At 39.2% G+C, this 24,674-nt stretch overlaps 1 pseudogene across 1 annotated transcript in view; it reads right to left on the bottom strand.

The window, feature by feature from the left end:
* Positions 1-24,665, bottom strand: part of LOC149668105 (tRNA-dihydrouridine(20) synthase [NAD(P)+]-like) — a 43,807-nt pseudogene extending 19,142 nt beyond the window's left edge. Inside the window, exons 1-9 of the transcript XR_016367943.1 lie at positions 24,346-24,665; positions 23,299-23,470; positions 21,356-21,453; positions 19,835-19,934; positions 19,473-19,508; positions 19,305-19,397; positions 18,685-18,806; positions 18,513-18,618; positions 8,853-9,035 (exon numbers count right to left, since the gene is read on the bottom strand). The product of XR_016367943.1 is annotated as a tRNA-dihydrouridine(20) synthase [NAD(P)+]-like (transcript). The remainder of the gene's footprint in view (positions 1-8,852; positions 9,036-18,512; positions 18,619-18,684; positions 18,807-19,304; positions 19,398-19,472; positions 19,509-19,834; positions 19,935-21,355; positions 21,454-23,298; positions 23,471-24,345) is intronic.
* Positions 24,666-24,674: the final 9 nt, after the last annotated feature.

Genomic DNA, 24,674 nt, shown 5'->3' with positions numbered 1-24,674 from the left:
TTATTTTTATTTTTAAATTATTTTTATTTTTAAATTATTTTTATTTTTAAATTATTTTTATTTTTAAATTATTTTTATTTTTAAATTATTTTTATTTTTAAATTATTTTATTTTATTTTTAAATTATTTTATTTTATTTCTAAATTATTTTTATTTCTAAATTATTTTTATTTCTAAATTATTTTTATTTTTAAATTATTTTTATTTTTAAATTATTTTATTTTATTTTTAAATTATTTTATTTTTATTTATTGAGTTTTTTAACGTGTTCAGCCGATTTTGCCTCCACCTATTTACAAAAATAATGATTAGCTTATTTTATTTTATTTTTAAATTATTTTATTTTTATTTATTGAGTTTTTTAACGTGTTCAGCCGATTTTGCCTCCACCTATTTACAAAAATAATGATTAGCTTATTTTATTTTATTTTTAAATTATTTTATTTTTATTTATTGAGTTTTTTAACGTGTTCAGCCGATTTTGCCTCCACCTATTTACAAAAATAATGATTAGCTTATTTTATTTTATTTTTAAATTATTTTATTTTTATTTATTGAGTTCTTTAACATGTTCAACTGATTTTGCCTCCACCTATTTACAAAAATAATGATTAGCTTATTTTATTTTTAAATTATTTTATTTTTATTTATTGAGTTTTTTAACGTGTTCAGCCGATTTTGCCTCCACCTATTTACAAAAATAATGATTAGCTTATTTTATTTTATTTTTAAATTATTTTATTTTTATTTATTGAGTTCTTTAACATGTTCAACTGATTTTGCCTCCACCTATTTACAAAAATAATGATTAGCTTATTTTATTTTATTTTTAAATTATTTTATTTTTATTTATTGAGTTTTTTAACGTGTTCAACCGATTTTGCCTCCACCTATTTACAAAAATAATGATTAGCGTCTTTCTTTTAAATAAAATATATTCCTTAAGTAAAATTCCTAGCTAATTTGTTATTTTCTATTTGAAAGAGCGTATAAAGTAATTTCAAAGTGGAACCACGTACGCATCCATCTTCAGTAGAAAATAAGATACAAGCAATTAAATTTATTTCCCTGTAAACCCTAAAGGCTCATTTACATGCGCGCTTGTAGCTCGTAAAAACAGGATTTTGCTTGAAATATTTGAAATCTTTTCTGCACAAGCTCAAGCTCGGCCATTTACATGACTGCTTGTAGCTTCGCTTGTTCCTTGGTTTGGTTTTTAACAAGCTCAATCCGCAACCAAAACGAATTTGGTTTTTTTCTAGCAAGCGCCAAAAAAAAAGCTACCGCCATCAATGAAATTTCCGTTTTTAATCATTTTGAGAAAATTTTAACTGGATATTAGGCCTCTTTGAAATGGCAAATGTACCGAATTGACGTTATGAATATCAAACAAATATTTGAATAATTAGGCCAAACACATATTTATAAAATTAGGCTTAGCGAAACTTTGAAACATTAGGCTTAGCAAGAGTTTGAAAAATTAGGCTTAGCAAGAGTTTGAAAAATTAGGCTTAGCAAAATTTTGAAACATTAGGCTTAAGAAGAGTTTGAAACATTAGGCTTAAGAAGAGTTTGAAACATTAGGCTTAAGAAGAGTTTGAAACATTAGGCTTAAGAAGAGTTTGAAACATTAGGCTTAAGAAGAGTTTGAAACATTAGGCTTAAGAAGAGTTTGAAACATTAGGCTTAAGAAGAGTTTGAAACATTAGGCCTAACGAAAATCTGAACAATTTCAAGTTATATCTTAAAATATATTTTTAAAAGCATGTAAATCAAAAAGCTTGAAGCTTGCGCTTGGGCCTGTAAAAACGTAAATAAAAAAATCTCAAGCTCTGTCACTAGCAAAAAGTTCACGCACAAGCAGATTTTTAGAAACCATGTAAATCAGCCTTAAGCGTTACTTGGCCGGTTCGAAATCCTTTCGAGCGATGTTTTTCAGCCAATGTTGTCGCAGTTCAGGTTCAACAGGAAACGTGTGAAAAGTAACATCGCTTTTCAAATCATTTAAAAACTTGAAATTGGTTGGATCATATGCAAAATTGCTTAGATTTGCCAGAACTTGTTCTTTTGCATCTAGAGTTGTCAAGGAATTTAGTGTAAATTATAGCATTCCAAATAACAAGGTAAATAAATATTATTCACCTTGCTTTGGAGTTTCGTGAAACTCTTTTACTAGATTTTTTAGAAAATTAAACTTCTCTTCCGGATTATATTTCTGTCTTTTATTGCGTTTTTTCATATTAGCATCGTAGAGCTTTTGCTTGGGGGAGAAGATAAGATTTGTGAGATAATTTATACGGCCATACTGGTGGGTTAAATGCAGAAGGAAAGCTGAAACACACCAATACGGCAGCTTATGGCGTTCTGAAACGTGGTAAGACATAAACATCTCCTCCATAGAATTAACATTACACTAAACTTTGGAGGCTCATAACTCTGGTATTAGAGATACGGGGATGTCCTTTGAGTATGTTATAGTCATATTTGCCCCCCCCTTCCTTCGTTAACATTTGCTCCGTAGGATACTCCATATACGGGAAAAACATGGGAAGTATATGGGCAAAAACCTGGAAATCTCAGGGAAACTTGTTTTCCAAAAGTTGTATGAACCCTGTAACAATGAGCAAAAATATAGATAATATGACGTTGATATACACTGGGTCAAAAAAAGTGTTTTCAACTCACTGCAAACCAGAACAGTGAAACATCCAATAACTATAAGGATCTTTTTATGTATTCAAAAGTTCTCCCAACATGAACAGTTTCTATGGTTTAATTTTAAAAGCACGTTTTTACCGAAATGTCATTAGTGTCCAAAATAATCCTAACGTGGTCTAAAGTTAACCTATGGTGTCCAAAAATAGCTTATAGTATAAGTTGTTTTAGGTTTTCTAGCGTTATTTACATGTTTTGTAAACTTCTCGTAATAATTTCCATACAGTGCGTAATCTTTAAATGTATGGCGTACTTTTGGAAAATACATAAAACAAGGGTTAGTCACATGGTAGGGTGGAAATAGCCTGGAAGCTATGTTCACCCGGGGTAGACTTCACCGGGCTGTGAAAACAATGGCAACAGAAGGAAGAGAAAGTTTTCGTCCGATGGTTGAATCACATTTTCACGCCACCAGATGGCCTTTCAGTCAATGAAGAAAAAGGTAACTTTTCAATTTTGGCGATTTATTCCAAAAAAGCAAGTACGTCATGGCAAATCAATCCACCTTATTTATTCCTTTTCGTCGGAAGCTAGGCTTAACTCGTGATTCGTGGAGGGGAGTAATGGGAAGAAATTCCTCTTTTCTTCTACAAAAGCCAAAAATATGTAATGTATCAGACGACAGACGAATTTCTGTCCTTCAGAAATAATCTAATTTGGTTAAATAATCGATTAATCGGGTTTTAATACATAATTTAATTTGACTGAATAATCGATTAATGGGTTTTAAATTAATTATTCAATTTGACTGAATAACCGATTAATGGGTTTTAAATAAATTATTCAATTTGACCGAATAATCGATTAATTTCTAGGGTGTAAATAAATTTAAGTCAAAAATCCATCGATAATTGGCTTTAAATGATTTTATTTTAATAATGTTAATTTATGTAGACATATTTAATATTGCAGTGAAAATTTCGAATACTTGGGTTAAAAGCCTCCAAAAAGGAGCTACTGGCGACAAAGAACCACTTTCGTTGAAACTATACACATCGGAGAATTGATATTCCAATCTGATGCCATGAGTTTGATTTTGCGTAAAATCGATCTGCAAGTTAGTAAGAAACGGATTCGCATTAGAGAGGATAGGAAACTTTACGCTGATTTTGGTAAGTTCACTTGATTTTTCTCGTTTAGTGAAATCATAAGTTTATAAGTGATATGTTCCATAAGTATGACACCATCTATGTTTCGTAATGCTACTAAGAGACTTGCAGCTCGAGCTAGTTCGATAACGACAAGCCAGAACTGAGTCTACACTCGGTGGTTAATTTTGTGGGACTTCCATCTAGTCCTATTTAGTCTGCATTACTAAGCCTTTGGCAACGCCTTACCAGGCGTATGTCGCTTTACCCTGAATCTATGACCTACCTGACTCATTTCATGACAAGCTCTGAGTTACCAGTGACAAACTTATGGAACATAATTTTCGCGAAAATGGTAGATGGCGGTCGAAATTTCGCGATAATGGTAGATGGCGGTCGAAATTTCGCAATAATGGTAGATCGCGGTCGAAATTTCGCGATAATGGTAGATGGCGGTCGAAATTTCGCGATGATGGTAGATCTCGGCCGAAAAGAGCAGTTGTGAAAAACGGGTAATTGAATTAAAATGTGCCTTCTAGCTTGCCTGTCTTATAATAATTAATTAAATGTAAATGATCCCGATTAGGAACTAAAATCTTATTCGCATGCGGAAAAAACCATTCGCAAACTGCTGGAGACAGTTTCTCGAAAATCGTCCATTAAATTTTAGCCCTCCATCATTTAGTTAACTTGTTTTAGTTATTTTAAATTTCCTTTTCTTTGTTATTAATTTTAAATTTTACTCCAAAAATTTTTTTTATTATGGTCATATTTTTATATACAACGGTACCTTATTAATTTAAAAATTTTACCATTGTGAAAATATTGATTATCGTCCGAAAGGATTGGGAAGTTTGGCGAATTTCCTGTAAAATCTAGCTACACGCCCCCTCTTTTGTGAACTTAAAATTTGGGTGCTTGTTTAAGGGTATAGACAGGGTGTTCCCAAAACCCTAGGGAGCTATATATTATTTTCTTATGATTCCACCTTTAGATCTCGTATCAGCATAAAATAGCAGCGTGTTGAGGCGCGAGATTGACATTAACTATTACATTTACAATGGCTGCGTTCAGTAACCGGCATCAAACTAGAAGATGACATCGATGTCTTAAGCCTGGTTCACACCTGGCGAACGGAGAAGCGAATAGCCCGTCATGAACTGTTCGCTCGTCCGTTGGCCTATTCGGACATAGTTTTGGCCATTCGCTCACCCCTTTCGCCCGGAACGAATAGGTCAGCTTTGCCCGTATAAAATGTGGGTGGGTAGGAGGCCTTTTTATTCGCTGCTCAGCCCTCTTATCTATTATCGCGCAAAAATCTATTTTCAAGCGACCAAAGAAGATTTTATTTTCTTTCGTTCATCCAAACATACTTGGCCTTATCTTTAAGCAAGAACAAGACGTTTACCTGGTAGAATGCTTTCTCTTAAAATTGCGTCGTTCTTCCGAATATAAGGACCCACCATTTGCAATAAACTCCCAAATGTTGTCGGAGTCATTCGCAACTATTGGCTGGTGGATTAAGTTCACGTTCTAGCTACAAAAATCCTACGCCATTGCGATGCGAGCATCTTCTTCTTTCTATCATTCTAACATCCATTGGCAATTATTAAAAGAAGACAAACCAGCCCAGTTTTCTGATTTTCCCGCCAATATAGCACCCCTTACAGCTATGACGCCGCTTAAATTTTGGAGAGTTCGCAACTTAATTCGCCTAGTGTGACAGCTCTTTGCTCCTTCATTCGCTTGGATCCAGAATTAATTTACTATAAGCATGAATCTATATAACTATGAATATACAGCTGCGTTACGCTGTCTAACCTCTCGATAAGGTTTGGGCGGGGCTTAGCGAAAGGAGACATCAGTCACGTGTCTGCTAGTGTTAGGAGCGGGAGAAGGAAGGGGGAGTCCGGGGTTGTGTAAATTCGAAACGTCACTTCCTCTTGTCTCGTGATTGGCTATTAGAGCTACGCAAAACGCGTCAAAGCTAGGAGGGTAACACCCAAACCAAATCGACATGATATAAGGGGCATATGACAGAGCTGTATATTCATAGTTATATAAATTCATGCTATAAATGATAAGAAGAGCCGCAATTGCGTGAACCTTTGGGGGAGTTGCCATTGGGAGGCTAGACGTTTCTCGTAACCCTAGCCGATCTCCGCGTACTTCTTATTCCTAACGATGATGATGGAGGAGAAGATAATATTGCTATCTGCGAACACGTTCGCTCCGTTTCGCCAAATGCGAACGCGGTGACACAGACACGTCCAGTGTAGTACCTCACCGTGACGTCATCGTCACTCGGAGAGGTAATAAGCAGTTCAGATTAACAACCAATAGTAAACGAAATTATCACAACTTTATATTTTTACATTTGACTTGGAATTATTCAAGGTTACAATTTTTAAAAAATTTAAATTAACATTAACAGATAACCAAATAAGCGTGGTCTCTTATTAAACTTTTTCCAGAAACTAAAACTTTTCAATTTATTCTTTGCAAGCAGAGACGAGTCGGGTCGACTTTCTTTTCGACCCGACCCGGCCCTAGTCCAACTTTAAAATTATAAACTTAGCCCGACCCGACCCGACCCGAAAAAAAAATTAAAATAAAAACCCGACCCGACCCGGAAAATTTTGAAATTAATTTTGCCCGACCCGACCCTGACCCGTGGCAACCCTGTGTTCCTACTCTACATGAGTCGATTCGAACTATTGTCGAGCCAGCGCTAATTCTACTCCACTCGAGCCGAATCGAGCTACGGTCGAGCCAGCGCTAATTCTACTCCACTCGAGCCGAATCGAGCTACGGTCGAGCCAGCGCTAATTCTACTCCACTCGAGCCGAATCGAGCTACGGTCGAGCCAGCGCTAATTCTACTCCACTCGAGCCGAATCGAGCTACTGTCGAGCCAGCGCTAATTCTACTCCACTCGAGCCGAATCGAGCTACTGTCGAGCCAGCGCTAATTCTACTCCACTCGAGCCGAATCGAGCTACTGTCGAGCCAGCGCTAATTCTACTCCACTCGAGCCGAGTCGAACTATTGTCGAGCCAGCGCTAATTCTACTCCACTCGAGCCGAATCGAGCTGCTGTCGAGCCAGCGCTAATTCTACTCCACTCGAGCCGAATCGAGCTACGGTCGAGCCAGCGCTAATTCTACTCCACTCGAGCCGAATCGAGCTACGGTCGAGCCAGCGCTAATTCTACTCCACTCGAGCCGAATCGAGCTACGGTCGAGCCAGCGCTAATTCTACTCCACTCGAGCCGAATCGAGCTACTGTCGAGCCAGCGCTAATTCTACTCCACTCGAGCCGAATCGAGCTACTGTCGAGCCAGCGCTAATTCTACTCCACTCGAGCCGAATCGAGCTACTGTCGAGCCAGCGCTAATTCTACTCCACTCGAGCCGAATCGAGCTACTGTCGAGCCAGCGCTAATTCTACTCCACTCGAGCCGAGTCGAACTATTGTCGAGCCAGCGCTAATTCTACTCCACTCGAGCCGAATCGAGCTGCTGTCGAGCCAGCGCTAATTCTACTCCACTCGAGCCGAATCGAGCTACGGTCGAGCCAGCGCTAATTCTACTCCACTCGAGCCGAATCGAGCTACGGTCGAGCCAGCGCTAATTCTACTCCACTCGAGCCGAATCGAGCTACGGTCGAGCCAGCGCTAATTCTACTCCACTCGAGCCGAATCGAGCTACTGTCGAGCCAGCGCTAATTCTACTCCACTCGAGCCGAATCGAGCTACTGTCGAGCCAGCGCTAATTCTACTCCACTCGAGCCGAATCGAGCTACTGTCGAGCCAGCGCTAATTCTACTCCACTCGAGCCGAATCGAGCTACTGTCGAGCCAGCGCTAATTCTACTCCACTCGAGCCGAATCGAGCTACTGTCGAGCCAGCGCTAATTCTACTCCACTCGAGCCGAATCGAGCTACTGTCGAGCCAGCGCTAATTCTACTCCACTCGAGCCGAGTCGAACTATTGTCGAGCCAGCGCTAATTCTACTCCACTCGAGCCGAATCGAGCTGCTGTCGAGCCAGCGCTAATTCTACTCCACTCGAGCCGAATCGAGCAATTCACGCTACTGTCGAGCCAGTGCTAATTCAATAACATAACCCTGCGCGAGTACTGCTTAAGCCTAGGTTCGAATAAGCCTCAAAAGCCAAAGTTCAAGACCTTTCTGGTGCACGTAGTTTTTGAAATCGAAATATCTCAAGCCTAGAGCTATAGCTAATGAAACACAACCAGTTTGAGATTTATTATCTTTTTTAGAGGGAAACTAATAGTTAGGGGCAATCAATAGTCTAAAAATGTACGCGAAGATGCTTTTGAAGTTGTAAACGAATAACTAATCTGAAGATGAAACATTACTCGGATGAATAATTTTGACTAGTGAAAAGGCTAGAGACAATCAAGACTCGGCTAGACACTTCAAACAGGGTTGGCAAGTTTTTGCCAGGGGTGGAAAAAACCGCGGTTTTTACCTGGTAAAAACCGGGTGGCAAAAACTAATTTTTCCGCGGTTTTTACCGCGCGGTTTAAACCAGGTTAAAACCGGTGGCAAAAACCATTTTTCCCGCGGTTTTTTCCACTTTTTAAGGTTTTTTCCAGTTGCTATGTAAAGTATTTGACTAATTATTCGTTAAATATTCGCGAAAAACCTGGCAAATTTGAATACTAAAAATTAATAGAGTAATAACCACCTCAAATTTAAAAATTAAAAATACTATTGTTATTTTTCTAACATAACAATAACAAACATCACGAAAATGCACTTAAAACTCGCTAGTTTACCACTTTGTAACCATGAATTTAGTTTTTGCCGGTTTTTTCCGTTTTTGCCGGTTTTTACCGGTTTTTTCCACGTGTCCCGGCAAAAACTAGTTTTTCCCGGGTTTTTGCCAACCCTGACTCCAAACCGAAATTTTTAAAAGCTCTTTACTCGGCTCGCACCCCCTATCATTCTACTCTCGGAAAAGTTCGCGTCGCCCAGCTGTTTAAATGTCTTATTAGGACTGGCAAACAAATTAAATAATATAATTACCGAAAGATCCTTTAACTTCTCAATCTTCGGAGGTTCTGGCGTATAGTTAAACGTGTAAACATCTGACATTAGGTAAACGCAATCGCCCACCCTGTATTCAATGTTCTCCCATTTAATACTTTCAAAGTAGGAGACATCAGCTTTCGGCCCAGACGTCCTAGCTCCCCATCGTGGAACAAAAAACTAAAAAATAAAAAAAAAGTCTTGAATTTCCTCTACAAAAGCAGGGATAGATTTAATTTCAGAAGTAGGAATGTATAACGGTTAGTATTTACTTCAGTCCGACTCATAGGCCAGTATAGAGCCCCCCCTCCAACACGTAATGAAAAGTTTAAATTATCTTATTGGCCCACTTAAACTACATTTGCTGACGGGGACGGCGAAAAATACGTAATTTCTTTTTACCTCTGTCACTATGACCGCCTCTTTTTTCATACCCCTCCCCCGTCCCGTGGAAGGGGGTCCGGGACTTTGACGCGCGCCCACATTACTCTATTCTCCATTCTATCCAATCTATCTCTGACAAAAGCTTTTGGTTCTTATACTGGTTTAAGGCCAAGGGAGAAAAAAAATGGCCAAAGAACATTTTGTTAAATCCATATGGCGAAAATCATTAAAGCTTAGTTCCCACTTGACCGAAAAACCGACGGAAACACTGCGTAAGTACCTCTGCGGTAAAACATCTTCCGCAGAACGCGACCGAAACAGCTTTCGGTCGGACAGAATTGGTGTTCTATTTTTGACGCAGAGGCCTACGTAAAATTATTTTCATAACCAATCAAAATTCGTTTCGGGATGAAGCTTCTGTTGACGTCATAATAGGCGAGTTTTTCATCGCCACTTTGAGGTTTTTTTTTAACTCGTCAGTCGCCATTGCCACATTTGAGGGTTATGAACTTTTGAGTTTCAATTCTTTAACCGGATTAGATCGCGAGTCGCTATTGTAGTGTTTGTATTTTGAATCTCTCCGACCTTCATTTGGTAGAAGTAAGCTCCCTAATTTAGATACCAGAGGGAAAATCAAAGGTCAAGGCTTAAGTTCTTCTGGCTCCGAGTCGCAATTCCATCTCGTGCCACGTGACTACCTGTCGACCACCCTTTTTGGTCTGAATTCGGTCGTATGTGTGAACCGAACTAAAATCTTGCCGTCAAAGGCCCGCGTAAAACTCAATTTTTTGACGCAGCGCAGACGTTTTCGGTCAAGTGGGAACCCAGCTTAACAATTTTTACCAAAGGCGCTATATCCGTTAATTTTAAATAAATTTTCATAGTTCCCATCTGAACACGTACTCAAGTGTTTTTCGCGAGATATCAGCGCTAATTTCCTGCAGCGCAAGTTTTCAAAATGAAACAAACTAAGTTTCTTTGAACCACGTGTCTGAGGTTTTTCAAATAATTTTTACCCGCCTGATGATTCCTTCTGTACAGTCCATTTTAAAAAAAGTTCTTACTTGAACAAAATTATATAGATATAAAAACAAAAAGCACACTTTATTAACAATTCCCTGCCTTTGGTTGTTGACGGCATGTAAACTAAACGGATATGCAAAGTACCACCTACAGGAACTAATCAATCAGGGAAGAGCTTTTTGACGTCACAGAAAGTGTGAATGTTTACAGCACGTTTTAAGTGCTTATAATTAAATAAACTCGATCTACATTAAGTTTTCCAATGTATTCGTTGCACCAAAATGCTTAAGAAACCTTTCAACTATAAATAACAGTCTAAGAGATTTGTTTAGAGAACATTTACTTTGTAGAAACAATTCTAGACATTTTTAAGGATTGCTCTAGAGTAGGGTTGTAAGTCGGAAAATTTCCCGCGGAAAATTTTCCGCCCGGAAAATTTTCCGGAAAATGACCGAGCTATATTTTTCCGGAAAATTTTCCGTATTTTTCCGCAACCGGTTTTTCAATTAAAAAGTTAAAACTTTAAAATTTTTCAATTGCCTTTCTTTTCAAAACATTCATTATTTTGTTTTAGGTGAATTTGGAGGGGTAAAAAATTGTCCAAGGGCACAGAGTCTAGTGACCCCTATTTTCTATAGGAAAAGCTCACTCATTTGCTATCGCTTGCATGCATAGGGTTACTGTTTGCTCTTATGACGGTATAAGGCGTTAGAGAGTCGAGACCTAACCGTTAAGAGACCCAAGTGAAACTAAAATTATCAGGCATAAAGGATAGTGATAGTCTGCGTCATTGTAAGGGAAACGAGGTGTTATGTTGTTAATATTATTAAGTTTGTTAACCCTGTTTAAAGTCACATATTATGGGAAAATCAACCACTAATATTTGGTGTTACTTTAATAGATCTACTAAATATGGCAAAATAACTGGAGAATGTTTTAAATCTTTAAAAGTTAGATAAATTGATTCAAAGCTCACAAAATTGCTAGTTTTATATTTTTCCGATTAGCGGAAAATTTTCCGCTAAGAGGAAAATTTTCCGGAAAAGTTTCCGGAAAATTTTCCGCGTTTTATTTTTCCGGAAAATTTACAACCCTACTCTAGGGTTTTCTGTGTTAAGAGAGGATGCCAGTGTTGTAACTAGCTAAAATAATAACCAGGTGGCGCCACACTATGGGGTGCCCAAACAAGGAGAGAGGCTCAGAGAGCTAGAGGGCTAAGGATTTTCCCAGGGATCCACAGTTAACAACGCGCTCCTAAACAAACAGGTTGCTCAACAATGTTACTCTGTATTATTGCATTATAAAAGTATTAAAGAACTAAAAACATTACATTAAAAGAAATTGATCATTTTATAACAGCGAGGAGAAACTTTCATTACTCTTTCAATAAAGACTTATCACCCAGAAATTTTACCCACTAAAATCAAATTCCCTGACTTTGCTGAAACTTTTAAAATTCCTTGACTTTTCCCTGACCTTTTGGGCCCAGAACAGAGGTAAGACTTACTACTTAAGATGTACTACTATCCCATCTGAAAGCTCTCTATACTTCATAATGTTCGAGACTTAATAAGAGCTAGTTCGAGAACTGACTACACTAGGTTTTGCAGTCCATCTTCCTATTTATTCCGTACTAAGCCTTTGACAGCGTCTCACCAGACGTCGCTTTACGAGAATCTACGATGTTTCACCTCGTGACAAACTCTCAGTAATCAGTGACAAACTTATGGAACCTATTCTTACGAATTAACTTATGTCATTATCAATCTATAGGGAGCCAAAAGTTCTGACCCTGAAACGTCACACCCTTTCATCTCTTACTGGAGTTTCATCCCCCCTAACGGTTGGAAACAGTATTCTAGGCACAAAAATTCCAACCAGAGAGGGGCTGCGTGACGTCAGACTATCTCTTCCCCCCAGCCAGTTGTTAGCTCCCTATAGATGTTTGGCCATTTCATTCCCCAGTTAAACGAAATAATACCTGGCGTTTCTTTTCCAAAGATTGGCAATTAAAGCAATAATCTGGTTTGTTGTCGTCTCGGACATCAAAATCGGGTGGGATGTCTTCAAAGCGGGCTTGGTCTTTGTCGTAACTCACAGTACAAAGTAGATTTCATACCCGAACCGAGCCCGGCCCGGGATTTAGCATTTTTAAAAGAAGTCCGAAACATGGCCCGGCCATTTAGTTGGTTTACTGGCCCAGCCAGCCCGTTGCATGTAGTGCAGTTGGCCGTGTGTTATTAATAACAGTCCGTCACATTTGTTCTTAAAAGCTTATATTCATTTAAATTATCTTTCATTTGAATTAAAGGAGGTCCTAGTCCGAACGAAAGTTGGCCTGGCCCGAATTTTTTTATTATATAAACTAGCTGTTACCCGCGGCGTCGCTCGAGTGTAATAAGAATTTCACCAAAATTATATAAAGAATGAGTATATTTTACTGATGACTAATGTAGCACCCTAGGAGCGAAGGCATTCAGCGTTGCCCGTCGGGCCATTTTATATTACTTTTCATGCGGACATTATTCCATAAAGAAAGGTTTTTAAATTTCTGGCCTCCGTGAAAAAGATGGCAACAAATCGAACCCAAAAGACCATTCAGTCTGTCTATAGGTTAAAGGAAACCAGTGTACTAAATATTTGCGGAATCGGTTGAAACGCGCGGGCTTTGTTGCATAGAGAAAATCTTTTACATTTCTGGGCGCCATTTATTAAGATGGCGGCGGATTGGAAAAATCATTCTTAGCACGCGCCTACAACTTATGAGTAACGTTCCTGCAAATTTTCAGCCTTCTAGGGCAAGCGGTTTGGGCTGGGCGTTGATTATCAGTCAGTCAGTCAGTCAGGACTTTGATTTATATAGATATATACATAAATGAAAGTTGGCCCGGCCCCTTAATTTCCAAAATTTGAAAAGCTCAACCCGATAAAATTTCCGAATTTGGAAAGCGGGGCCAGTGCAAGGCTCTGGGCCCCGCCCCCAAGTAACTGATTGTAATAAGAAAGACACAACTTTACTGAAAAAAGTTTTACCTTTTTTGCAAAAAGAAGGATTCCCAATCTTCGATGGAATCAAATTTACTCAGTGTATTTTTCTCCACCTTCCTTATACCATCCTGGCGTGGGACGACATCCCACTGTGTCAATCTAGAAACCGTGATCAATAAGGCATTAGTGTATTTAACCAGACATGAAAAGCAAAACAATTAAAAAAAGAGGCATATTATTGAATAGAATTTAAAAAAAGAGTTCTATTGGTGCGAGAGTCCCATTTTTAGTTTTGCGCTCTTAGAGCTGGAAAACTATTGTTCTGTCCCCTTGCGGCTGGGCGCCCCAGTTTTTGGTGTTACCAATTTGTCCGCGCAAAACTGTAATGTGGCCGAGGCCATCTTGTTTAGTTTCTAAAAGTCTTTAGAGTATAGTATTGGTCCATTTGAGCGCCGCATAGTTCTCAAGAATCTCGCGGCGTTTTTTGCGGGAAAAATAAAATCACGTGATCGGCCGCCATTTACGGAGAGAGGGATTTTTTTCGAATACCTAACCAGGCTAGGAAATAAGACAGGTTTACAGGTCAAAAACCAGTTTATTAATAGCTTGGACCACTTTTTTTATTCAAAACGTGAGGGTCACTGGTCCCAATGACTAGTTTATTAATTCCTACTTTTATTAAAAATTGATATGGGGACCTCTTTAATTATTTTCATTTTAACATAAATTTCGACTCCAGGAGTCCAGTCGTGTATACAACCCTAAGCCGAGAGAGATTTTTTTAGAAGAGAGAACGACCACAAGTCCTGGGACCAGTAGAAAAATAAATAGGGGAAGGGTCACTGGTCCCGGGACCAGTTTCATATTTAAGACATCAGGGGTCACTGGTCCGGGGGACTAGTTCAGAAATAAACCTTATTTCCAAGCCTGTACCTAACTAGATCACCTCCGTGAGCGGGTGGGCCGTGGTTTTGGTAACTGATTATCGTCTGCTTTATAATTGAGAGAACTGCAGGGCACAATTATAAAATGGCAGCGTCCTAGCCTTATTCTTTAATTTTTTACTATATTTTGTTCCACGTTTAGAAATTGAGGTTTCCAACTTAATTAAATGGTATTGAATTAAGGCCAATTAAAGTTTCCGTAAACAAAAATTAACCTTTAAGGATGTTCTGTGTCCAAATACGGAATGAATAGCAGCCGACGACAATCAATCCAAAAAATACTAGGGAAATGTGTCTGGCAGCAATGCACCTCCGAAAATGGCGCTAGGTTTCAAATTTTAAAACTAGCTTACTACGCTCAGTTCTCCCATATTGATGGTTTTAAAACTGTTCAAATCTTAAAAAGGGAACGACAAGCCAGTTTTAAATCGAATTAAAGAGACAAGACAAGAATTCGCGACCCTTTGGGTTACTTAAAGCCGGTCCTATCTAGGAAATAAAGGACAGTATTTGGTAGGCCTGATGCCCAACAATTACCCGGTCGGGTACCCGAAAACTTAATTTCTTAATACCCGAAACTATTCAAATATTATAATTTTCGCTCAATACCCTTGACAAGGCTTAGGACAATCGGGTATTGGTTGGCACTCGGGCGTAGGGGTACCGGGTAAGGTGTGCCTTAAACCACCAATGAGGGCGCTAGACGCCCGACTTTCTTTCTTCTTCCAAATGGAACTGAACAAAGCCACGAGTTTAGAGAAGAACAAAGTGATACAGCCAGACAGAAATTCAAGGAAGAATTTTTGCTACCCGAAAACCACCCGAATAATGGTAGTTTTGTTAGGCCTGATTATTCGAGTACCCGTTAGAAATCCGGGTACCCGACCCGATTTAAAGTTTTTCAACTACCCGTACCCGACCCGACATACAAAAATCACTACCCGCACAGGCCTAGTACATGTCAATGATTCTGATGCTATTTTATTAGAGGTGTGAGAGTCCTAACTCAAATTGCGAGTAGTGGGAAACTGGACAAGCCGAGCGAGTACTCAAAAAATTGTTAATCGAGTCCTATGCCAGTCCAAATTTTTTTACCTATTCTAATTTAAAAATAACCCCTTGATTACTAAAACGTCGAAATGGCAGAAAAATATTTACAACTATCAATCCTACGATTCTAATTCTAGGTTTAGTTAAAGTACGAATGTGGAATAGAACGCGTACTGCGCATGACGATTGAAGCTTTATCTTAGCCTTTGCAAACTTAGCGTAACAGCGCCTGCACTGACAAGTGAAAACGCGCGTGTCAACTAAAGCGTGATCGAGTGGCCTCTGGTCGAGGGGTCGGTCATTCATGAAATCCCGTACGCTACCCGTGAAATCCAACTTAAGAAATCCGAAATCAAATAAAAAATCCGAAATCAGCAAGGAAATCGCAAAATCAGTAAAGAAATCATAAAATCAGTAAAAAAAATCACAAAATCAACAAAGAAATCACGAAATCAACATAGAAATCACGAAATCAGAAGCAAAATCAGTAAAGAAATCGTGAAATCCATTACAAAATTCACGAAATCCAAAATCAAAAGAAATCACAAAATCCGACGAAATCACGGGGAAAATCTCAAAATCCGAGGAAATCACGCTAAAAACCTCAAAATTCAACGAAATCAAGGGAAATATCGCAAAATCAGTCGAAATCACGGTAAAAATAGCAAAATCCGACAGAACCACAAGAAAAATCTCAAAATTCAATGAAATCCATTGGATTTTATCGAATTCTGAAATCAAACGAAATCCGATGAAATCGAACGAAATCCGATGAAATCGAACGAAATCCGATGAAATCGAACGAAATCCGATGAAATCGAACGAAATCCGATGAAATCCGACGAAATCGAATGAAATCCGACGAAATCGAACGAAATCCGACGAAATCAAACGAAATCCGACGAAATCAAACGAAATCCGAAGAATTCAAACGAAATCCAAAGAAATCAAACGAAATCCAAAGAAATCAAACGAAATCCGAAGAAATCAAACGAAATCCGAAGAAATCAAACGAAATCCGAAGAAATCAAACGAAATCCGAAGAAATCAAACGAAATCCGAAGAAATCAAACGAAATCCGAAGAAATCAAACGAAATCCGAAGAAATCAAACGAAATCCGAAGAAATCAAACGAAATCCGAAGAAATCAAACGAAATCCGAAGAAATCAAACGAAATCCGAAGAAATCAAACGAAATCCGAAGAAATCAAACGAAATCCGAAGAAATCAAACGAAATCCGAAGAAATCAAACGAAATCCGAAGAAATCAAACGAAATCCGAAGAAATCAAACGAAATCCGAAGAAATCAAACGAAATCCGAAGAAATCGAACGAAATCCGATGAAATCGAACGAAATCCGATGAAATAGAACGAAATCCGATGAAATAGAACGAAATCCGATGAAATAGAACGAAATCCGATGAAATAGAACGAAATCCGATGAAATAGAACGAAATCCGATGAAATCCGACGAAATCAAACGAAATCCGACGAAATCAAATTGGATTTCGAAATCCCGTACACTTTTTCCTAAACGTCCGACCCCTCGCCTCTGGTACTCAAAGAGTGACGTCGTGTAGTTTGCTTTAGTTGACCTCTCGCGAAGAAGGAATGGACTAGCCTGACAAAAATTAGACTAGGCCTAGTTTAAAGAAAGAAATAAGACTCGCATAGGGGGAAAAATGGACTCGTCGAGTAGTGTTACTAGCCTTTCCGTGGACTCGCGAGTACCCGCAAATTTCAAGGAGAACAGTTTGCGCAGGCCTATATTTTATCAATCTAGAATGGTTGAATTAGGAGATGCCACCCCATTTTCCCCTCCCTTTAATTTTAAGGACCAGGGATAGATGCAATTTTTGAAGCAGAAATGGAGAACAGAGTAATCTGGGAGCGCGTCCCGGACCGCCTTCCACGGATGGAGGGGAATGAAAGAAGAGGCGGGTCATAGCGACAGAGCTAAAAACAGGGTTCAAACAACTTTTGGAAAACAAATTTCCCTGAGATTTCCAAGTTTTTCCCCATATCGTAACCACGCTTGCGATATTACTAAACTCGCCCCACGTGGCCATAAAAGCCTTGGCTAATACTAAGAGTAACTACTCCGGTTCAATCATACTTTTATTTAACTAAATAATAATTAAATGCCGACTCGCATTTACTACAAAGTAAAGAACTTAAAGTTTAAACATAATTACTAATTGGGATCAAGTCCAATACTAGGGCAAAGCCCTTCGCTCGAGCGAACTACTACATCTCAGTAGCGTGGATTAACTAACCTAGGGATAGTTCGTTCCCCCAAAGGATAACGCATGCATGTTCCAAACGCTCCCAAGCATCAGTTACTATCCCTAACAGGAAGTTATAAGAAAATTGGACCAAATATCACGTGGTCTATGACGTCAAAATTGAAATACTGCCTAAATTGGGCAAAACGATTTATTTTGCCGAGAGATGGCGCTATATCTACATCCGTTTTGGTTCAATAAATTGGGGGAATGAAGAGGGGAATCAAGGAATAATTCGGAACATGTAGTTGGCGAAGAATTACATGGGAAACCCGGTTAGTGAACAATCCCTAGCGTTAGTTAATCCATGTCAGTAGTGAAGAAAGACTGACTTAAGCAGTCGACGCTTATATAGTACGGGAAAGGTCAGAGGTAACACAGGGTGTTAATCCTCTATGTAACCTTACACCCCTGGAGTTGAAACTCAGGAGGTCCCTTAATTACTACGGAAGGTTACAATATACTTCCCTGAATTTCCCAGGTTTTTCCCGTATATGGAGTATCCTATGGAGCTAATTCTATCGAAGGACGGGCGGGAGGCAAATAGGACTAAAGCATACTAAAAGGACATCCCCGTTATCTCTAGTAGAACCACAAATATGAGCCTCCAAATATAGTGTAATGTTAATACTATGGAGGGGATGTTCACGAACATTTTGCTTAATCACTTGGCCCCTGTTTGACGCAACTTTCCCTGAATTTTACTAAAACTTCTAAATTTCCATGAGATTTTTGTCAACTATTTATTTCCCTGATTTTTCCAGGTTTATATGAACCCTGAAAAAGGAATTACGTATTTTTCGCCATCCCCGTCAGCATGTCATCAAAAATTAGTTTAAGCATTTTCGTTACGCGTTGAAGGGAGAGGCTCTTTACTGGGCTATGAGTCGGACTGAAGTAAATACTAAACGTTCCCCATTCCCGCTTCTAAAATTACATCTATCCCTGTAAGGACATTCTGTTAAGATCGGCTTAAACTGACATCACATTTTTTGAAAATGTCTAGCGCAATGACATTTTCGCAGTGAGATTCCAAGAAGACCTCGTGGGCATCTCCGGTTTCCCCCAAGATCGTCTCGCAGGCGCGACTGAAAACAAACCAAATATAATAAGACCATTTGTGGCGGAATTGAACGCTTCTAGGAGAAATTTACCTCAGCCAATGGGCGTGAAACATGATGTTACCATTTTCCTCGTAAAAATAAGCGCATTTTGCGATGAAATACGCGACTTTCGAATCGTCCGGTTCAACCAGGACAAAATCACCAGAATTTATCTGACAAAGAAATTATTTAGTTCAGAGGATGGTAAAATAGAAAATATCTAAATCAGGGTTGCCACGGAATTTTCAGAACCAAATTCCCCGACTAATTTTCCAGGTTTTCCCTGACCTTTTCTGAGATTTTCCCTGACCTTTTTCTGAGATTTTCCCTGACCTTTTTAGGCCGAAAAAGTAAGTGTTTACAGCACAGTTTAACTGCTTATAATCAAATAAACTCGATCTACATTAAGTTTTCCAATGTAATTGTTGCACCAAAATGATTTAGAAATATTTCAACTATAAATAACAGTCCAAGAGATTTTTTAAAGGCATTTACTTTGTAAAAACCATTCTAGATATTTTTAAGGATTGCTCTAGAGTTTTCTGTGTTAAGAGAGGATGAGGAGAAACTTTCATTACTCTTTCAATAAAGACAAATTTTTAAATTCCCTGACTTTCCAGGTTTCCCCTGACCCCGTGGCAACCCTGTAAATTTAATGTAATTACACTAACAATTTCTCCTCGTACATTGATCCGCGAATAGAACTTCCTTTTGGATTTCGTCACAAATTTGGGCTTGCCAATGGGCTTAACAGTACCTTTACGCTTAAAATGATTAGGCAATAAAAAAGTTATAGTTCAACGTCAATAGAATATGAAGATTTACAAATTAGGAATCACCTTTTTCTCCTTGACATTTTTCTTCATTGTGGGGCTCTAAACATTTTAAAAGTTATGTTGTATTAATTTTTAAAGGGTCTGTAAAGCAAGCGTGGAAGGATGGGAAAAGACTATTTGAAATAAATCACAGGCACCACATGACGCCAAGATACAAAGACTCAACGGAAGAATGAGACTGGACGCTTAGTCCTGGTTTCCGCGAGATTGCAGCGCCAATTCTTCGAACCACCCTTTCCCCAGTCACGTACGTGTCTGTGACGTATTTCAAACAATATTTACAAAACCCTCCGATGCCTTGCTTACAGACCCTCAACACAAACAAATCCAAACTCCAGCAATTACTTTCTCAACAAAATACTTACTGCAGGTGGCAATTTACGACTTTGCTCTTCAGTATCACTACTTCCATTGCAATATTCATCTGCGACTTCGTCTTCGTCCGCTATTGTCATGTTCAGACACCTAATGATTTATGTAAATTATACCTCATACGTCACGATATGATTGCAACACTAGCAAATAAAAAGTAACCCCCCCCCCCGGGCGAGTACCCGTTTCCCTGGAATTTAATTACTTAATACGCAAAAGCATTTCATTATTTAAATATTCCCGCCCATTACCCGCGACAACGCTTAAGTCAATCGGGTACTCAAATTGATATATAAACTTAAATCTTTGCGTTTTACTACTGTATTTTTTCACAAATATTATTTTGACCCGATAAGTACCCGACATAATTATTGCTACCCGAAATTGGCACTTTGGCAAGGCCTAATTTTTCAAGGACCCGTGAAAAATCCGGGTACCCGACTCCAAAAGGAAATTTTTCAAGTACCCATAAAAAAACTCGAGTACCCGAGCCCAGTGGGAATTTTTCAAGTACCCATAAAAAACCCGAGTATCCGACCCCAGTGGGAATTTTTCAAATACCCGAAAAAAAAGGGTACCCGACCCCAGGGGGAATTTTTCAAATACCCGAAAAAAAAGGGTACCCGACCCCAGGGGGAATTTTTCAAATACCCGAAAAAAAACCCCGGGTATCCGACCCCAGTGGGAATTTTTCAAATACTCGAAAAAAAAGGGTACCCGACCCCAGGGGGAATTTTTCAAATACCCGAAAAAAAACCCCGGGTATCCGACCCCAGTGGGAATTTTTCAAATACCCGAAAAAAAACCCCCGGGTATCCGACCCCAGTGGGAATTTTTCAAATACCCGAAAAAAAACCCCGGGTATCCGACCCCAGTGGGAATTTTTCAAATACCCGAAAAAAAACCCCGGGTATCCGACCCCAGTGGGAATTTTTCAAATACCCGAAAAAAAACCCCGGGTATCCGACCCCAGTGGGAATTTTTCAAATACCCGAAAAAAAACCCCGGGTATCCGACCCCAGTGGGAATTTTTCAAATACCCGAAAAAAAACCCCGGGTATCCGACCCCAGTGGGAATTTTTCAAATACCCGGAAAAAAACCGGGTATCCGACCCCAGTGAGAATTTTTCAAATACCCGGAAAAAAACCGGGTATCCGACCCCAGTGAGAATTTTTCAAATACCCGTAAAAAAAACCGGGGCACCCGACCCCAGTGGAAATTTTTCAAACACCCGAAAAAAAAAACCGGTACCCGACCCCAGTGGGAATTTTTCAAATACCCGAAAAATAAAAAAACCCGGGTATCCGACCCCAGTGGGAATTTTTCAAATACCCGAAAAATAAAAAAACCCGGGTATCCGACCCCAGTGGGAATTTTCAAATACCCGAAAAATAAAAGAACCCGGGTATCCGACCCCAGTGGGAATTTTTCAAATACCCGTACGTGGCTCAAAATTTAAAAATCACTACCCGTAAAATAGTAAATAAAATAAATAATGTAGAACAATACACACTTGCGCTTTAAGCAGGCTTGCTTGCTTTTACCGGAACCTCCAAATTTGGTCATTTGCTTGCAATTTCCACATTCACCACAGTCGAGTTGTTGGCAAAACTGCAAAGACACACGAGCAAAAAGTAATCAAAAGAGCAGTACAGCGGAGGAGTGAAAAACAATTGTCGCTCATGTGGTGTATGTTTGGTTAGATTAGTTCAGATTTGGTTATTTAAAGGGGTTGTCCGACCCCCTCTCCTTTTTTACCCACTCGCTATGTTAAGCTCTATGAGGAAGATCGTCGTTTGTCCCACTGTCCGAACAGCCCCTTTAAACCCCCAGTAGTATTTGGGTCGGTTTAGGCATACCGAATAGTATTAGGGTAGGTGTCACTCTATGATGATCTTTTTGCGCTTTATAGGTAAGGTAAATTGTAGGGTTAAGAATTGTTCAAACCTCAAGCTAAAAACTGCTATTTCTCAAAACAGCAGTTCTCAACAACGCCGCTGTTCTTATGGAATCGCGGTTGCTTTTCCGGGAACTGCTCATACACGGTACACCCGAATCCCGATAGGACACTTTTCCCGAGAAGGTCCCAATCCCTTAAAACACGCTGTACAAAGCCGAGTTAGTTAGCAAGTCAACCCAATACACATTTAGTTGAGAAAGCGCTTTGTTTGTATATATGTCGTTTCGGAAATTGATCGTGTTCTGGTTCAGTTCTTCTCACGGTTTGGTTGGGACAGAGGTGAACCGTAGCTGTTAAGAACATTCTATTCTAGACCCATAACAGTTTAGCTTTAAGATTAACCCCTAATCAGTCATATTTTATTGAATTCGAAAGATGTTAAAAAAAAAGGTCTTCCAAAACAAAACGTAATCAAGGATAATTTAATGTTTAGTGTCTGTTTTCACACTTGGGCAACGAGGGGTAGCCTAATTAGTGAATTATAAAATTCCTTTGTGTAAATATGTAGGGATAAATCGCACAGCTGTCAATTTCTTCAGAGGTAACTGTCGGCAAAATCCCATTTAATTATTCTAGGTGGTTCGCAGTATTTGAAACCATAGCTTTGGTTTCAATACGAAAGTAGCTTCCCCACCAATTGGTTTTCTTTTTAGAAGCACAAGCTTTCATAACCGCGTCGTAGAGATTTTTAGACGCCATTTTATATTTCGAGGGAATTATTTTTAAGTCGGTTTCATCAGAAGGGGATAATAGAAGAAGGATGACACTCTTTATCCCCTTAACACCTTAGTTATGTAAAGTCATTCTTCCCGGGCGAATTTTTGTTTGCTTTCCCGCTCATCAAACTTCAGATGGGCCTCTATAGCACCGTTCTAGGGTGAATTCCATAATTGTTTGGTAATAAATCCCCAGCACAAACCTTGATTGTCTTGACGTGGGAAAAGAATTTGCGCAAGCGCATATGCGTCTTGCCAAATATTTAAACGCTAATAGAGTTAATGATGAGGGAACTATTTATCGCGTATGTGATTCGGTTTAGTGACCTTGTACACTCCAAATGTAAAATGATGTTGGGAAGAATGACGTTACACTTACCACGCTTTGTGGTGGTACACTTCTCTCGAAGTATTATATACTTCTGGTTTCATACACAAACAGGGTTCGGTTCAGACGAAATTTTTATAATGAAAATCCCTGGCCATTTTAAGGACGCGTTTACCAAAGCCTACTTCATGGTCACACCTGCAGCCCATATTTATCATTGCTCAAAGCATTGTTAAATTTCCCAAACAAAATCCCTGACGCCTCCAGCTTATCCCTGACGCCTCCAGCTTATCCCTGACCATTTAAAGGTGATTACCAAAGCCCACTTCATGGTCACTGCTGTTTAATTTCCCAAACGAAGTCCCTGACCTTCTGTCCCATCGATGGCTTTAGAAAATCCCCGACTTAACCCCGATTTTCCCCCATTCTACAGAAAAAAAGCGTTCACTCACCTCGCAAATCATGCACCGCTTTTTGCGCCAATCAACCTTGGTCGACTGAGATGGATCTTGAGAAATCTGTTCGGCAAAGAGGGTTTCGAATACGTGGCGAACAAGAGGAGTCGTCGTTGCCAGAGTATTGGAAACTGGCTTCTTCGTGGGAACTTTGGGTCGCTTATTCTTACTATAACGCAAAGGGACAAATAAAATTCAAAATTAAAATCTCATGTAATAATAACAAAAAAACTTTAGACCACATCCTCCTCTACGCTATTAAGTAATCAGGGTTCATACTTCAACTTTTGGAAAACAAATTTCCCTGAGATTTCCAGGTTTTTCCCGTATATGGAGTATCCTATAAAGCAAGTGTTAACGAAGGAGGGAAGGCTATAACATAATCAAAGAACATCCCCGTATCTCTAGTACAACCAGAGTTATGAATCTCCATAGTATAGTTATGTTAATCCTATGGAGGGTATATTCATGAACATTTTCCTCAATTACTCGGCCCCTGTTTGACGCAAATTTCCCTGATTTCCCTGAATTTTACTAAAAATTCTTAATTTCCCCGAGGTTTTTGTCAACTATTTATTTCCCTGATTTTTCTAGGTTTTCCCTGTTTTCCAGGCTCTTATGAACCCTGGTAATGTATTAATTCTGAGCCAGGGCAAATGCAAATTAAAAGCAAATCCGTTAGCGAGCTGATCCAGATTTAAATATGGATCACGGTAGCGGTAATCGGAATATGAATCATTTAAGAGGTAAATTAAATATTTGAACTAAATTAATCAACTCCATTTGACCTAGTCAAGATGACGAAATTTTACCGCGAAGAGAAAGCCCACGTAAATGGTTTCCCGAAAACAGACAAACAGCGCCATCTAGGTAGGAAATGCGGACCTGTAAAACCTACACGTCGCCCTAAAATAACGCGATCCAATGCACAGCCCTTGAGGAGGCACATTTTTGTAGTAGACTGCGTTTCGATCCCGACCCCCGATATCGCCGAGCGATTCGATCGATTTTAAATGTAAATAAAATAAACAAATGACAACTGACCGTTTTTTATCAACATATGCTCCAGCCAAATTAACGAAGTTCCTGAGAGCCTCCGTTACCAGAAGTGCTTTGTGCGCCTGATTACGATTTACATCAAGATCAACAATTTGATCAATAATGAACTGCGAGTGACTCTTCCGTAAATGGTTCTAAACCTTGAGGTGGCGTGCTTGTTTGAATATGATTCAAGAGTTCCGAGTAGTCACATTCGGGCTCCGAACCAACGAACTCGATGACTAGTTTGGCTAGATAGATTTTCTCTTTCATGGCATCCATATACGGAGCGTACATTTCCATGGGCGTAACCAGGGCGTATTGAGCGCAAGCTA

Source organism: Phalangium opilio, unplaced genomic scaffold (assembly GCF_054372755.1).
Source record: "Phalangium opilio isolate 3A_F unplaced genomic scaffold, DU_Popi_V2 ptg000056l_1, whole genome shotgun sequence".
In the NCBI taxonomy this organism is placed as follows: domain Eukaryota; kingdom Metazoa; phylum Arthropoda; class Arachnida; order Opiliones; family Phalangiidae; genus Phalangium; species Phalangium opilio.
Note: the sequence above shows the minus strand (reverse complement) of the source record. Positions and strands in the feature narration are given on the sequence as shown.